At 48.6% G+C, this 16,186-nt stretch overlaps 1 protein-coding gene across 5 annotated transcripts in view; it reads left to right on the top strand.

Annotated features, from left to right (window-relative positions):
- Positions 1-1,224: 1,224 nt before the first annotated feature.
- DAG1 (dystroglycan 1) overlaps positions 1,225-16,186 on the top strand; it is a 49,200-nt gene continuing 34,238 nt past the window's right edge. For 2 of the 5 annotated variants that reach the window (XM_061128595.1, XM_061128592.1), the window contains exon 1: positions 1,225-1,357. The gene's annotated coding sequence lies outside the window, so the exon portion shown is untranslated. Of the gene's footprint in view, positions 1,358-1,425; positions 1,665-10,499; positions 10,611-16,186 lie in introns of those variants that run through there. The other 3 variants (XM_061128594.1, XM_061128590.1, XM_061128593.1) reach the window with 2 other exon arrangements.

The following is a 16,186-nucleotide window of genomic DNA, read 5'->3' as shown; positions in this document are numbered from 1 at the left end:
CCATCCATTTTTTAGGCTTAACATTCAAGGGATGATTAGGGAATTTGGGACTTTTTCCTGGTTTTTAGTTCTTTTTCCAGTTCATTTCCAGTGAATGAAGTTTGGAGCCTCTGCATTTAAGTATAAAGAATCACAAACAGGTATGTGTGTTGGAGACAAGGCGTTCTTTTTGCTCTCTGAAATTTGCTTCTTCCTGTTCTCCCTATCGAGGGGGAGAAAGCAGGGGAGACCAAGAGCTGTTGGGATTCTCTGGGAGGAATCCGTGGCAGGCAGCAGCCAGTTCTGTGTTCAGAATGTATTTGCTGACAAGAGTGCGGGCCTGGAATTCCAGGCTGGCCCCAGGCCCAGAAGGGGATGGAACCATCCTGAACAGGGTTTGGGGAAGAGAGCCCACCTCAGGTCGCATCCCCAGAGTCAGTCATCCCTTATCTGTGGAGTCGGGGGCATTTGAGATAGTGGGTCTAGGTAAGCCCTGGGGAGAGTGAGAGAGTGTTTAGGACCCTCTCCTTGAAGGGAGACAGACCTCAGCAGTAACTCCCAGCCCTTTATTCACCCAACTCCCTGAAAGAATGTGGGGCCTCGAGTGAGTGACCAGTGCCAGCGGGTCAGAGCTATTTCTGGCTCCTGAGGAGGCATCGGATTCCGGCTGTTCAGGGCAGGAGGAGGAGGATGGAGGAGGGTCAGGCCTGAGGCGCTTCCCGGACGCGCCCGCCTGCTGGGGGCTAGGACCCCCGGAGAGGGGTCGGCTTCCTGTTCTTCCGGCCCTCGCCTCAGTTTCCTCATCAATATAAGAGTCGGGCAATGGGGCCATCATCGTTCCAATCTGGAGGACGCTTCCTGATTGTTTTCTTGGCTTACAAATAACCTGATCTGAGTTTGAGGGAAATCAGGAAGGCGGAAGGCAGTCTATGGGTGGCCAGTTGCGGCCGGGCCAAGTTATCCAGCCTGACCACCCGGGTAGGCTGGATGTCTCTCAGACGCTCAAATGCCTGAGGTTGGGTGGGGAGCCCCTCCCCCACCCCCAGTCCAGCGCTCTCCGGGCTACCCGAACGGGCCGAGGCGTGTCCCGGGGACCGACCGGGCTGGCCGCGGGCGGGATTTCCAGGATGGGGGCGTGTCCTTTCGAGTGGGGGCGTGGCGGGCCAATGAGCGGGGCCGCGCTGACGGGGGCGGGGCCTGTGCGCGGGTGCGGCGCGCTGCGGGGCGGCCGACGCAGGCAGAAGCGGGCGTCGCGGGGACTGCCGGTCGGCGCCGCGCGGAGCTGGCCGCGGGATTGGCTGCGGCACTCGCGTGTCAGGGGGTTGCTAGGCTTCGGTCGCGCGCCCCGCCCTCGCGCTCCGCGCCCTCTCGCCGCCCGGTACGTGCTCGCGCGGAGGCTGCGGTGCGGCGCTCGCGCTCCTGGGGCTCGGCGGTGGCGGCGGCGGCGGGAGCTTCGCGCCGAGTCCCCGGGGAGCAGCGGCGGCGGCAGCGTGTCTCGGCCGGAAAGAGCGAGCACCTGCTGCGGCCCGCCCGGCGGCGCTCGGTGATTGCGCCGCCCGTGCACTGCCGCCGAGCCTGCCAGCTCGGGCCCCCCATCTCTGTCTCTTGCGGAGCCTCCCGAGGAACACCTGCTGCTGCTTGCTGTTTGGCCCGGGGCGGGGACACGGTCGCGGACGTCCTTGCGGGTGAGGCGGCGGTGGGGCCCGGGTAGAGCCGTCCCTTGCTCTCGGCCCCTCAGGCGCAGGCTGGGGGCGTCCATAGTCCGGGCCCGGGCTGCGCGCCGCGGCGATGGGCCAGGCCTCAGCCCGGCCCGCGCTCCCGGGAACGCGGGGCCTGCGCGTCGGCAGCGGGCGTGTGCGGCCGGCCTGCGGACTGCCTCCCGGGCTTCCACCGAGGGTCGCGCCTCCCAGCTTGGCCAGATCCCGAGGATGGGGCGTTGAGCCCGCTCAGGAGGCGGGGAAGGGCGGCGCAACTGCCGGAGCCTGAGCTCAGAGGCGTGGGGTCACCCCTTCACACACGGACACACTTGGGGCTTCTTTGGAAGCCTGCTGCTACCTTTTCACCTTTCCACTTAGTGTTTGGGAAACCATCTTCACCTGCGGGAATATTTGGGAAAATGTCTCCGGAGAAATGGCTCTCTGTGTTTAGAAGTCTTCTGCCGTAAATTTCAAGTTAATTTCATAACAACTCAGCTACTGATTTAAAATGCGTATTTTAATCTCTATGACTTGAGAAGCTCTTCGACTTGTGAACCTCAGAATGAGTTTTAATGGTGACCGTGAAGTTTGGCCTTGGTGAGAGCTACAGCCTGGGACAACATGGTTATAGCTTAGAGTTCTAACTTAAGAGCCCGGCCTGCTGTTTCCCTAAATAAGCGAGTAGACATGATTCCTGGCTTGGAAGCCAGACTTCTGTGCAGGGAGCTGGTATTTACAGGACATCAGTTCAGATAAAGAGTTGAATGTGCTACCAGGTGTTTGGGAGTTTGGTGTAGATGGGTTGTTGTAACTTTATCAGGTTGTTCTATGCTTAGCTGTTGAGAGGTAATTTTGGAATGTCCTTTTTTTTTTTTTTTTTCAAAAAAGAGCTCAAAAATAAATAAATAAATAAAAAGAAGAGTTCAACATGGGAGGCATAGTTTGAATATGGAGAAATTGAATTGAACTTTGCTGGCCTTGGAGCCAAGTAATCAAGAGCTCCTGGCCTGCATGCTTAAAGGAGATTGAGGAGCCATTTCTTGGAGCAGTGAGATTTGGGGAGGGAGTTCGATGAGCCTGTTGAAGGCCTGCAGGATACTGTTTGAAAGGAGATGTAAGCAATGCAATTTGAGCAACAAACATCTGGTTGGAACATGAAAGCTTGTGTTTCTGTGTACCTCTGTTGAAAGAGGCAGAGAGGCAGTCTTCACTGTTCTGAAAAATTGATTTGGCAAAATACATTCATTTATTTTACAAATACTTGGCTTCACTACTTACCAGATTCTGTGGTAGATCCAGGGGACCCATCTATTGGGTTGGCCAAAAAGTTCATTGAGATTTGTCCATACACTTTTCCAGAAAAGCCCTAACAATCTTTTTGGCCAGCCCTATAAAAGAGCCTGGTTCTGCCCTTAGGGAAGTCGGTATGGTGGACAGTGGGGGATGGGGAACCTATGATTGATAGTGTCTGCCCGCTCAGATGGTTCTTGGGAGCCTGAGGAGAGGGAATTCCTGAGCCAAGGCTTGCAGGGCCAGCAGAAATTAGCTGGGGGACAGCAAGGTCCTCACCCAGGGAACCATATGTACACGAGGGCCTAAAATAGCACCTGTGAGTCCTCCAGCTTGAGAGGTGGGGGCCCCTGGCGTTTCTCTTGTGCCAAGGAGTTCAGACTTCATATTCAAGGTGCCAGAGACTGGGAAGGGTTTTCCTCGGTGGAGTGGTGTGGCCCAGACCTGCGTTTAGAAAGGTCTTGCTGGTGGCCACATAGTGGGTGGGAGAGGATGGGAAAAGGACCTCTGTCTCTGAGTTAAACGTTTAGAGGACAGATGAGGGTGAAGGAGCCAGTGAGGAAACTGGCTGAAAAGTTTGAGCAGAGGGAATTCCAAGCTATGATGGGGGAGGAGGCTCAATTCAGAATATTGAACATGACCAAGGCTTTAAATCACCTCTTCTGTAAATTTGCTAGTATCTCTTGAACATTGAATATGGTGGAATTTGAAGGGACACTCGGGCTACTTAGACTGGGGTTGTTGTTTACGAAAGGAGAAGCATGGCATTTTTTTTGTTAACCTTAAACAGCCTTATTTCTCATTTGAATTGGGGGCATCACAGTTTTTCTTGGGCAGGGCTGGTATATTAACCCCTGAAGTAAATAGATATGTGTTCATCCATATTGAGATAGATGAGAGCATGTTCATTCCTTTCACCTCACAGTCATTCCAGCCTTTCCTGAGCTCTGGATCAGTGATGCGGTGGATCTACACCAGCACAGTCAAGGGCCTTCTGAGTTTCTGCTCTACATGCGTTATTGTGAATGCTTCTGAGAGTCCTTTCCAGTGGCTTAGCAAACTGAGTCACAGATGAAGGAATGTTCCCAAGGTCACACAGTGGTGGAATTAGGATTTGAACCCTGGTTGGACGTTTGGCTATACCCATCTGTGTTTGTGTTGTAGCAGACTAATAATGGTGGTCTCAGGTGGGTCCTTCTCTGGCAAAGACCAAGCCTGGGTGTTTGGCGGTGGGCAGAATGCTGGGACGATATGAGAAAGTGATCAGTGATCCCACGTGGAACTCTAGGAACATGCTCTGAGGGGCCATTTTCAGAAATCTAGGGTTTGTCAGAGCCTTCTTGAGCCCTGAGCTGGTGGCTCTGGGCACTGTACTGAAGTAAGCCAATGAACTTGGGTCCTAGGTCAGAGAGGACAGACCTTAGGGGAGAACTACATTTGAGCTAGACCTTCAAGAAGGGTTAATGGTTTGATTGATGGAGGAGTGGTGGCAAGAAGGTCACAATTGTGTGGAAGAAAAATGAACAGAGGAAAGGGGCCAGGGGGAGAAGGCTGGGCTCTTTTTCTGTATGTTCTGGAAGGTTGAGTGGGAGAGAGAAGGCCACATGGAGAAGTTTGATGTTATGGAAGAACAGGAAACCTTGGAGATCTTAAAACACAACTGTGTTGGGGTCAGCTCTGGGTTTTCAGAAGTGCGCCCCCAATGTTAATCTTGAGGTTGGGCTGGATTAGAGACAGGTTGGTTACTGCTGTGGTCCATTGGGGAGATAGTGGCTCTGAACTAGAACAGGGGTCAGCAGGGCAGTGGAGATGAAGAAAGTTCAAGATGACCCAGTTCAGCAGATGTTAGGGACCTGCTGGTACCAGCAGGGATCTACCAATGAGTGAAAGAGGTAGGAGATAGTAAAAAGATGAGGATATAAGGCTGCATTAGCCAAGCACTGATGAGGACTTGAGAAACTCCGAATAAAGAAGGGCCCCTAGGGAATTCCCTAGTGGTCCAGTGGTTAGGACCCTGCGTATCACTGCAGAGGACTAGGTTCAATCCTTGGTCAGGGAATTAAGATCCCACAAGGTATGTGGCATGGCCAACAACAACAACAACAAAAAATTAAAAAGAAGGGCCCCTAGACTGCCTGAAGTGGGGAAGGCTTGAGTTTCTGTGGCAGGCAAGCAACAGGGCAAAAAAGAGGTGAACTTACGAAAGAGAGCACAACTTGTTGACCCACTTGGTAGGTAGAGGGAAACATCTATACTCTTGGATACTCAGAATCATGGTGGGTGTAATGTAGCTTTAGACTGAATTTCAGGTAAAGAATTGACAAGTGACTTGCACATTTGACCTGTGCAAGGCAAACTAAAGGTGTCCCATCATGGTGTGACGTTAGAGCCCCTTTACCCCATGCTTCCTTTTTAAGTTGGTCATTTTTTCTTTTTTTTTTTAATAGCCTTCTTGATAAGAAGCACATAACTAGCCTAGCTGAATGGCAAGTGGTGGTAGACTCATTTTGCAGGTGGGCAAGAATAAGAGTGAGGTCTTACGAGTTTTTTTTTTTTTTAAGATTTATTTATTTATTATTTTTATTTGCTGTGCCAGGTCTTAGTTGGGGTATGTGAGATCTGGTTCGCCGACCAGGGATCAAACCCGGGCCCCTGCACTGGGAGAGCGGAGTCTTGGCCACTGGACCACTAGGGAAGTCCTGTCTTAAGAGTTTTTTCCCCTAACCAGTGTAGGAAGTCAACAATGAGAAGTTTGATTCAATATTCCAGGTTCCGGGGTATGTTGTTTAGATTTGAGCCACTGCAGAGGGTAGCCGCTTGGAGGCTGGAGGCTTCCAGAGTATCAGAGAATTAAGAAATGCTGATGTGAACATAGAAGGGGACCCAGAGGGGGACTAGAGTATTGAACCATAAGGGAACTCAGAGTGAGAATACAGATAGTGTGGGCTTCTAGGTGCTCTGTGTATTGGTCAAGGATTTCTCCCTCCTCCATGTTCAGAAGTATTTCTGTGCCTCTGCAAGTGTTACTGTGTTGTTGCTTAACCCCATCTTTCTCTGCTTTTCCTGGGTTGACACTCCAGTCCTGAAACAAGATGGTGGTGGTTTTGTATATGCAAGTGGTTAATCTGGTCATTTCCCAGTAGGTCTTTGTGTGCCCTTGCCTTTGGGCACTAATTTAAAGTCGTCTTCCTGTGAGTTTCATAACCTGCTTCGCCTTTGTGACCACTCTTCACTCTGATCATTTAGTCAGTGATACTGCTCAGATAGCAATTTCTATAAATAGGATTTTAGAGTAGTTTACAAAATTACACCAGCCAGAGGGCTTAATTTAGCCCTAGTGACTAGGGTTTCCTATTTTCCCACTCCTTGGGTTTGAGAGAGCTAAGCATTTTCTTAGCTTTGCTCTGGGTCTAGGGTGGAAGGATGGATGGCATGCCATGATACAGTATCATGAACTGAGCATGTCTAAGTTGATGAAACTGTCCTGTCTTCTCTGCTGGAGTGAAGTAAATCTGAATGAACTTTTGCAGTATGTTGACTTAATTTATATTTTACAAGTAGAATCCTAATGGGAATAATCACCTGAATATAAAAAATCATTTTTATGACAGTGTCTTTAACCTACACATCCTGTGATGCATTTAATAATGGTGTTGAGGTTTTGCTTCTCAGTTATACCTTCTTGAGCTAATTATTTTTGAAAATACCCCTGTCTGAATTTTAGACATTGAAATTAATTTTGTACGTTTTGAAACTGTTTATAATTTTTTGATCCTGGATTGACTCTACAGAAGACATTTCATTTTCGTTGTCATCCTTTGGCAATAAAGGGTGGCTGGTGGTGTGGGCAGATTGAGTGGCACGCCCTACTTCCTCTGGAGGTGGTGGTTGTGGTGTATGTAATGCTGCCTTGGTTGTGGACATTCACCAATATTGGTTCCTTCTTTTCCTGTAGGGCTTCTGCTCTCCAGGAAGATAAGGCTTTTTTTTTTTTTTTTTTTTTTTTGGCCTTGCTGCACGGGATGTGGGATCCTAGTCCCCCTGCAGTGAAAGTGAGGACTCTTAAGCGCTGGACCACTAGGGAAGTCCCCTTAAGATAAGGCTTTTAAAGCAGCCTGGCACTAGAGCCTGAAGAAAGATACTTGGAAAGGGAGATTGCTGCTAAAGCAAGATGAGGGATAATCACGTACTTGGCAAAATGATCATGGAATTTTAAAACACTGTAGTGGAGCAAAAGCTGTATTAAATAATCCATGTATTTAAAAAAAGAAACATGGAAGATAAAAGTTGAAAGTAAGGGGAAAATCTCTTGTCTTCCCCAACTTTATTCCTTCTTTAAATAGCAACTGCTAACACATGGTTAATCTCAAAAAGTTCTAAAGGATTTTTGTACAGGGGAAAGAAATCTCTCTTCAGTCTATCCCCTCAGTCCCTGCTTCCCCTCCCTAGAAGCAGCCGGCATCCCCTGATTCCTGGGTGTCCTCCAGAGATGGCCCTTGGGCAGCATTTTTACTGAGTTAAAATTTAATTTTTAATCTTGCTTTTGCCCTCCCAGCATTATAGTATTCATTGTTCTACAAATATATCATTTCTGATGATTAACCTGTCTTCAGTTCTTACACGGTTGTTAATCTTACTTTAGTTATAGTAGATAATATTGCAGTTGACACCTTTGTACATTGTTTTTTTTTAAGAATCTTTTTCTTACCTCCACACTATTAAATATAAAACTTTTGGAAAAAATGTAGTGTGACTTACAGTTTTGAAGGAGCCCATTTATAACATCAAGTAAGGCAGGTTTGTATTGAATGTCATTTTTTAAGCACTGCGTACATTTTCCCTAGCCCCTTTTCTGTGACTTGCATGTGTGTGTAATTTTTAGAGCTGCATCGAGGCCAAGACTCAATATTCCCTGCCACTGGGGGTATGTGTAGCCACAGATTCATTCTTCCTGAGGTAGTCACAGCCCTCGGATACCCTAAGTGTAGGGGAGTGTGCCAGTTGAGGGAAGCTTAAGGACGAGTGAAGCCTTTGGAAGGATATATCATACTCAGGGAGAAAGAGGCCAGTGCCCATTTTCGTCTGTTTTGGCATTTGCTCTTCATTTCTGTGGATGTTGAGTTTTTGTGTATGGAGTATGGGAATCCACAGATAAGAAACGCTGCTTACAGAGTCCTTTCCAATAGCTGGTGTTAATGTATATGCATTGAAACAAATTCGTGGAATTGGAGGATGCCTGTTTTGGCAAATGTTAGAGTTGTCTCTATTTTACTTCTCACTGTACTGGGAACATTTCCCCCAGGGATTCCAGAGGTTGATAAAGGATTACTTAAGGAGGCTCCCAAGGCTGTCTGTGGCAGAAGTGATCCAGTTCTGCCTTGGTTTTCGGAAATGCCTCTTTTAATTAGCCTAGTTGTTCTCCAGGGCTAGGTTGAGTCTTCAGCCAGTTTTTGCCAAGGAAAATGATGAAGTCAGTGATAGAATTGCAAATACTGTTTTGTTTTTATTTGGCTATTAATCAGCACGTGGTACACCATCCATTTTCTGGGCCCTTACTATACAAGAAATGCTTTCATAAAGCATTCATCTCTTGTCGCTCTAAATATCCTGTGCCTGTTTCTGCTTGGGCTGGTGGATTGTCTTTGCATTGGATCTGCTCTGACCTCAGGGAGCCTCACTTACTGGATTTTTGAATAGCGGAGACTAGCCTGATGAGTAGTCCTTGAACAGGGGGGCATTCTGGGTCTTGTGAAAAATGAGGAAGTGTTGAGATCTTTGCTCTACCTGTTATGTTAAGCATCTTGGACTAAGTGTCTTTTATTTTTAGACTTTTGAGCAATGTTGGGAAGACTGACTTGCCTGAGTAGAGAAATTTGGTAGGAGGAGACTAGAAACTCTTTATTAAAAATCTAAAAATAGAATTCATTAAAGGCGCAGATAACAGAATTCCTGTCCCCTTTCCTTCTCTGGGTTATTCCCAGCTGTTGCTTCTGCTTACCTGGAAAAGATCACAATATTTTGTCAGAAGGGTCAATAGTATAGACTTAACACACTGTGTTTGCCAGCCTGAACATGTGCTTTATCCAGTTTTAAAAGTAGTCTAAAAAGTCACTGGATTCCTGGGCACTGGGAAGAAATCTTCAGCAGGAAAAGTTGATTGTTCTTGCAGCACGAGCCCTGGGCTGACGGGGACCGTGGGGTGCCTGAATGTGTGTTTTTTTGTTCCCTTCTGGCTGGACGCTGTTGACCAGAGAGAGGACACCTGTGTAGGCCACCTAATCCACATGACTTAATCCGGTGGCACCTCAGGACTCCCTTCTGGCTTTTCAGGAGGGGTCCTTGTGGCGTGTGCAGCTCGAAAGGAAGATGGCTGCTCAGGCTGTCTCCTTCGGCAGGCCTCTGCTGCCCTGGGCTGCCTGTGGCCTTTCCCTCCGTGTGAGGGGGTGAAGGAATGTCCCGGCCTCCCCTCTCCCCTCCTGCCATGTGCTTCCAGGGAGAATGGGGCCCATTGTGGGCTGTGCACAGCCCTCCACTTAAGTGTCCGGCCTGCCGTGGCCTCTCTTCAGTCTGCTGTGGCGACGGGATGCTGAGGGGGCCACGAGCCCGATGAGCCGTCGTGTCCTCACAGGCTGCCCTGCCATTCAGGAGTGTTCTCAGCTACGGTGTCTGTGCTGTGATTGCCCTCAGGGCTGCCCTCGGATTTTGTCATGTCTTGGTCAGCATTCTTGTGGACCCCTTTCCAGGGCTGAGCTCACTCTTGTGGCAGATCTCAGGCCATATTTGGAGAGGCAGGCCTGCTGCTCCCAAGGGTGACTGACTGCTTGGTCACAGGAGGCTGGGGAGTTGCCCCAGGCCTTTGTTGTGTTCTGAATCCACTGGGAAGCATCAGATTAACCTATTTGTGAATGAAATTGGACTTCAGATTCTTGCTTTTCAAATTTATTCTGGCCTTCAGTTGTATCTCAGTATAGCTGGGGAAAAACTTATTTAATGGCCTTAATCAACTGTAGAACTTGTTGAAGATGTGGAATGCCAGAATATGGGATGGGGAAGCCAGAGAGACTTAAATTTTTTTTTTTTTTTTAAATTTATCTGGCTGCACTGGGTCTTAGCTGTGACATGCAGAACTCTCAGTTGTGGCATGCGGGATCTAGTTCCCTGGCCAGGGATCGAACCCAGGCCCCCTGCATTGGGAATGCAGTCTAAGCCACTGGCCCACCAGGGAAGTCCTGAGACTCAGCTTTTTAAAAAACAGGTTTGTTCTGGATACGGGAGCTTTCTCTTGATACCAAACTGCATTAACCATCAGATGGTTCTTCTGACCCCAGGCCAGTGTGTCCTTGGAAAATGGAAAAAAAATGAAAGAGATAATGATTTAAGGGAGACCTTAATGACTTAAAGAGTGAACAGATAGAGGTCACTGGCTGCTTCTCTTTCGAGGGTGTTGGCTTCAGATAAGGAGCCAGTTTGTCTTCAGCAGTTGTTTAACAGGTTCTGTGAAGGGCACTTGAGCGAGCTGGTAATGGAATGGGAGATGGAGAAGGCCCAGTCAGGCCTTCCTGGAGTTGGCGAAGGCCTTTTCTACATGAGGTCTATATTGATTGCCTGGGAGACTACTGAGAAATTTGCTCCTCTAAAACCCAGGTAGGTTGACTTTGGAACGGTCCTGGAAATTGTTCTTGGAAGGCAGCTAAGCTACCCACTGTACCACGAATGCCTGGATTTGAAATTGTTCTTGATCATAGTAAAAAAAAAAAAAAATCCATTCTTCCTATGATGCTTCAACATGCACAGTTTCTTTGTTTTCTGGGAAGTGTCTTGTGAAAGGAGCAGCTGGTACTTGCATTGCCCTGGATGTTTACCTTCCTCCTACTTTTTTTTTTCTTTTATTACAGGAAAAAAAAATTTCCAGCCTATTTTAACCTGCTACCTGAGCAGAGTGATCTGCTTCCTTCTCCATTTTAAGATTGGGAGTGGCACTCGTTTTTATCAAATAAAGGAATAAAACTTGCTGTGCTGAGATCACATTGCAGATGCCAGCTCTTTTTATAAATGATATTGAGTTTTCTAAAGGAGAGTTGTTCTTTCAGATAGTGCCTCGTCATGCTATGGTCTCTTGGGTCGTGACCTCCCGAGAAGTGAGGTCTACCCACTAAAGGCCCTTTCTTTTTAGCAAGACAGGCAAGATCTGTGGTACAAGTTCGATGAGGCTGGTCAGTGAAAACACCGAGTACCCTCAGCAGTAGAAACCTGAGCCTGAGAAGGGAATCTGCCAGAGGTCCGGAGCTCCCTTGTCCCCCCTGCCTCAGTCCAATCCGGAGAGAATCTCGTCCCCATAGGCTGCTGAAGAGAAAGTAAAACTTTCTGGTAGTGAGTCCTACACCTCTCCATAATTGGTACCTGTTATTCTTACACTTGTCCTTTTTCTGATGTAAACTTGAGAGTCCAGTATTTAATAATAATTAAAAAAGTGTTAGTCGCTCAGTTGCATCTTGACTCTTTGCAACCCCTTGGACTCTGTCCCAACAGGCTGCTCTGTCTATGAAATTTTCCAGGCAGGATATTAAAGTGAGTTGCCCTTCCCTTCTCCAGGGGATCTCCCCAACCCAGGGATCGAACCTGGGTCTCCTGCATTGCAGGCGGATTGGTTACCATCTGAGCCACCAGGGAAGCCCAGTGTTTAATAAAGGCTGGACGTGTTTCTTAGGCTAAGTGATTGATTCAGGGTTTTTAAAAATTGTGTTTATTTTACATATGTAATAGATTATATTTTATGTGTACCAGGTTAGTATTTTATATATATATTTTCAAAGCCTTAGACTATGAGCCCATTGTGCTAAGTCACTTCAGTCATGTCTAACTCTTTGCAACTGTGGACTTCTGTGTCCAGGTTCCTTTGTCCATGGGATTCTCCCATCTGTGCTTCCCAAAAAGCAACACTGGCTTGACTGCTCACTCAGCTGTGGAGCTTTGAGCGCTGTGGTGTCTTTCTTAGGGTGGCTGATCCAGGAGGGACTGGCCCCAGCGAGATGAGTAAAAGACAAAAATAGTTTGAGGATCAAGGATTTTGGTAGCTAGACAGCGTTGTTTGTATTTGTAAGGAGCTCCTTTGGTGGTTCTTCGATGTGCCCAGCGTTTTCTCGAGCCTCACTAGTGCAGTAGAAGGAGCTCAGCCTGGCAAGGTTGTCATATGAATTGATTGACTAGAAGTGCTTGGTTTCCTTTTATTTATTTATTTTTTTGGTATAATATTTATCTCTCTCTGAATATTCAACTGCACTGCACGCCTGGTTTGAAAGGTCCTTGGTTTTCAAAGGGCTACACGTATGCTTATTTTTTTTAAACATGTACTTATGTTTTCCCCATGTGACCATATGACTTCTTGACTAGCTGACTTATAAAACTGATTTTTCAGCCAGCAGATGTATTTTAAGAGACTTGGAGCCAGTGGGCGCGCCTGGTTGAATGTTGGGCAGCAGCAGTTTCTGTACCTGGAACATACAGTCCAGCTGAGCTGTAGGGCTGGAACTCTTTAGAACAGGAATTTTAAGACCTAAAATTTGTTTAGTAGGATGAATTTAGTCCGGAATGTCAGAACCTTACTCTGTAAAGTCAGCATCCTCCCTGGAAACCTGAAGTGCTTGGGGCTTCCTTGACTCCCTGAGGGACAAACGGAGCTTGAGTATAAGGAATATAAGGGTACATGCACTGTTGCCTGATTTCTGAGTGGAGGCTAATTATCCTAAAGACAAAAACTGGGTTCCAGCCTCCAGATAGTGAAAGCACCAGGCTTTGTGATTCTCTGTCCAGAGGGAGCTGCCTGTGGGTTCCTACTGGAGAAGGTTCCAGGTGATTTCCAGATAGTGAAGGCATTTGGTCTCTGAGCTTTGTTTTAGAGGCATTGAGGATAAAGCTGCTGGCTGTTATCAAAGAAAATGACATGATACCCCCCAGAGAGGAGCGGAAAATCTCTAAATGGTCACTAAATCTTCTGAAAGGAAGCAGAGCCCACAGGGCTTCTCCCAGCCCCGGAGTAGCTCTGGGTCAGGGCAGGGCCGCACAGAGGAGGCCACTGTGAGGAGCTGACGAGGACAAGAGAAGAAAACCCTGCTGTGGAAGCAGTCCATTTTTATTGAAGGCACTGCAGACTCCTTATCACTGTGAGGGGGTTCATTGACCTTGGCAGTTCGATTTCAGGTTTGGATCTGGGGTGGAGAAAGCAGGACGCCCAGAGGTGTACATAGTGATGTCCCATGTTCCTTCGCTAGGTTGCTTGTTTCGGTTGTCTGAAGCACAGAAGTGTTAAAACTGTCAGATATTGTGGGTGACTGGATTAAGGTCATTTGTATTTTGTGTATATATTTTAAGGCGAGTGATGTGAGAGCTCAGGGAGAGGCCCTTAGAGAGCTGGCAGGCAGTGATAGATTATTTTCAAAGCCAGGCTGACATCCGGGTACACACTGAGGTGTCTGTGACCTCTGGGACTCTTTCCTGACCCTGGTGCCGTACCTTAGTCGTGGTTCTGGCGGGGCCTTCACGGTGGAGTTTTGGGGAGTTGGCAGAGTTAACTGTGGGGAACCGTTTTGGTTTGGTGCTGATTTGGATGAGAGTGTGTGTGTTGCGGGGGGACTTTGGGGATAATTGCGGAAGCTGCGAGAGGAGATGGGAGGGGAATTAGGTAACATGACTTTAGCAAGAGGTCGGGAGGGAGAGGATCACTCCCAGTATGTGGAGGAACCTTGCTCTGTTAGCGTTGTTAATCCCCAAGTCAGCGGAGGAGGCAGGTGTGCAAGGGGTTACTGTCTGGGGATGGTGAGGGGTGGGAACTGGAGGCCACCATGGGCCAGGTCAGCTAGCGGTAGGGGTGGGAGACGGGTATAGTGACTTTGGCCAACCCTGAGGTGACAGAGTTCGGGCCGCATAGGCAGAGCCCACTGAACAGAAACAGAGGCTGTGAGGTTGGACTCGCCCCGAGTTGAGGGGTCTGAAAGGCAGTGTTCGTGTGCTTTGCCAAGGGAGCAAGTTAAAACCTTCAGGCCCTGGGAGTCAGGAAGATCTGCTGTGAAGGGACTAATCACTAGACATGTCGGGATTTGGGGGCACCCAGTTTAAAAAACTATAGTACCTTTATTTACTCTGCCCGTGGGAACCAGTTATGGCTGCAATACCAGCTTAACAAGCTGCAGAGCTATTGGAGAGTGTGGGACTTGGGTGAGCCGCCGGTGGTGGTTCCCAAGGCCAAACCCCTGAATTAAAGGAGGTCCCCTCCCAATTGCCTGTGAGGCCACCCTCTCTTTTTCAGACTTCCTGGTGCAGTTCTCTTTCTGCAAATGCTGCTTCACAAAGCCCTCAAGCTCTTCCAGGACTGGTTTTATGTTTGAAAGTGAAAGTCACTCAGTTGTGTCTGACTCTTTGCAGTCCCATGGACTGTACAGTCCATGGAATTCTCCAGGCCAGAAAACCGTAGTGGGTAGCCATTCCCTTCTTCAGGGGATCTTCCCAATCCAGGGATCAAACTCAGGTCTCCCACATTGCAGGTGGATTCTTTTCCAGCTGAGCCACCAGGGAAGCCCAGTTTTAGTTTACTTCATCTTATTTATTTAATATATTTTTGACTTGGAAAAAACTTCACTAGTGTAAACAATAAAAATGGAGAAAACAAGACCACCCCCCTCCAAAAAAAGTAGAGCTTAGTAAATTATAAGGTCAAGAAAAGAGTTTTATTTGTTCCCCCAGAGGCTTCCGGTGAGCCCCAATCCTGCCACAGCCTGCTCTTTCCCTTCCTTCCCAAGGTGATCCCCTCCTGTCCTTTTGTAGCCATTTCCTTACTTTTTTTTTTTTTTTTGATGGTTTTATTCTCCCAAATGTCTGTCCTTAGGCACTGCAGTTTAATTTGTTCATTTTTTGTTAATTGACATGTGTTTTAAGTTTCTTTATCTACACTTCCCCCCCCCACCCCCGTCCTGTTTCCTGGCAGTTACCTGCTGTAGAACCTGGGCCCTTAGACCTCTGGGATCTCTCCCAGTCCAGATTGAGCAATTGTGTCCCAGGGTGCAGGTCAGCACACCCTTATCTGTGCTCAGTGTGAATCGGCAGTTGGATTTAAAGGCTCGATGGACCTCAGCCCTGGTCCTTCTGGCAAGGTGGAGGCGGTTTGGGCCTTTGCTTTCCTTTTGTTCCACATCTTGCTCATAGGCAGGGACCTGGAGTGCCACTTCTGTGGCAGGACAGTGGGGCCTGAGGAGAGGCCAGGCCAGCTCAGCCTCCCAGTGGCTCTGCCATCCTTGTCAAACCAGTTTCCCCAGTACGGGTGTAACAGGTGTGGCAAGGGGAAAAGGCTGGATGTGTTCTCTGGTCTGATTCGTTGATGGGACTTCCCTGGTGGTCCAGTGGTTAAGAATCCGCCTGCCAGTGCAGGGGACATGGGTTCGATCCCTGGTCTGGGAAGATGTCACATGCCACGGGTCAGCTAAGCCCGTGCACCACAGACCTGCTGAGCCCCACGCCCTGGAACCCCCAAGCCGCAATGAGAGAACTCACCAAAACAAGAAGCCCGTGCACTGCAACTAGAGAAGAGCCTGCACTCAGGGACGAAGACCCAGCACAGCCAAAAATTAATGAATGAATAAATAAACACGAAACAAGAGTCGTGACTTTAAAAAACAACATAATTCACCGAGGTGGGTTCACAGAGGGCCCTCCCAGGCCCTCCCTCCTTCCTCCACACTGACCCTTCTCCCCAGGGCAGCGCCTCTGCCTTCTCCATGTAGGGCTCACACAGCCCCAGTGGTCAGAGCTTAGAGAGCAGCCAGACTCCATAGTCTTTCGCCATATCTGCGCCATCAGGCCAGGGTGGTTGGGAAGATAGTGGGATCCTTTTGTGAGCTGTGGTTGTGGCCTCACCTGCTGGTCTCAAGCCCTGGGTGCAGAGACTCGCCTGACAGGATGGGGAGGTGTGTCGGCTGCCAGTGGTGTTGGCTGGCAGCTGGAGAGGGGGGCACGTGGAGGGCCAAGATGAGTGTTGCTTCCGTGCGAGGGTAGCCTCAGGGTTCAGGCCCAGGGACTTGTCCACTAGTCCTGGCTTTCTTGTCTGAAGCCCACCCCAGCTTACCTCAAAATTTGATGGGCAGCCTAAACCAGGGTCGGAGAAGGCAATGGCACCCCCCTCCAGTACTCTTGCCTGGAAAATCCCATGGACGGAGGAGCCTGGTGGGCTGCAG

Source organism: Dama dama, chromosome 24 (genome assembly GCF_033118175.1).
Source record: "Dama dama isolate Ldn47 chromosome 24, ASM3311817v1, whole genome shotgun sequence".
In the NCBI taxonomy this organism is placed as follows: Eukaryota; Metazoa; Chordata; class Mammalia; order Artiodactyla; family Cervidae; genus Dama; species Dama dama.
The sequence above is the reverse complement of the archived record's forward strand: the minus strand, read 5'-3'. Positions and strand labels throughout refer to the sequence as shown.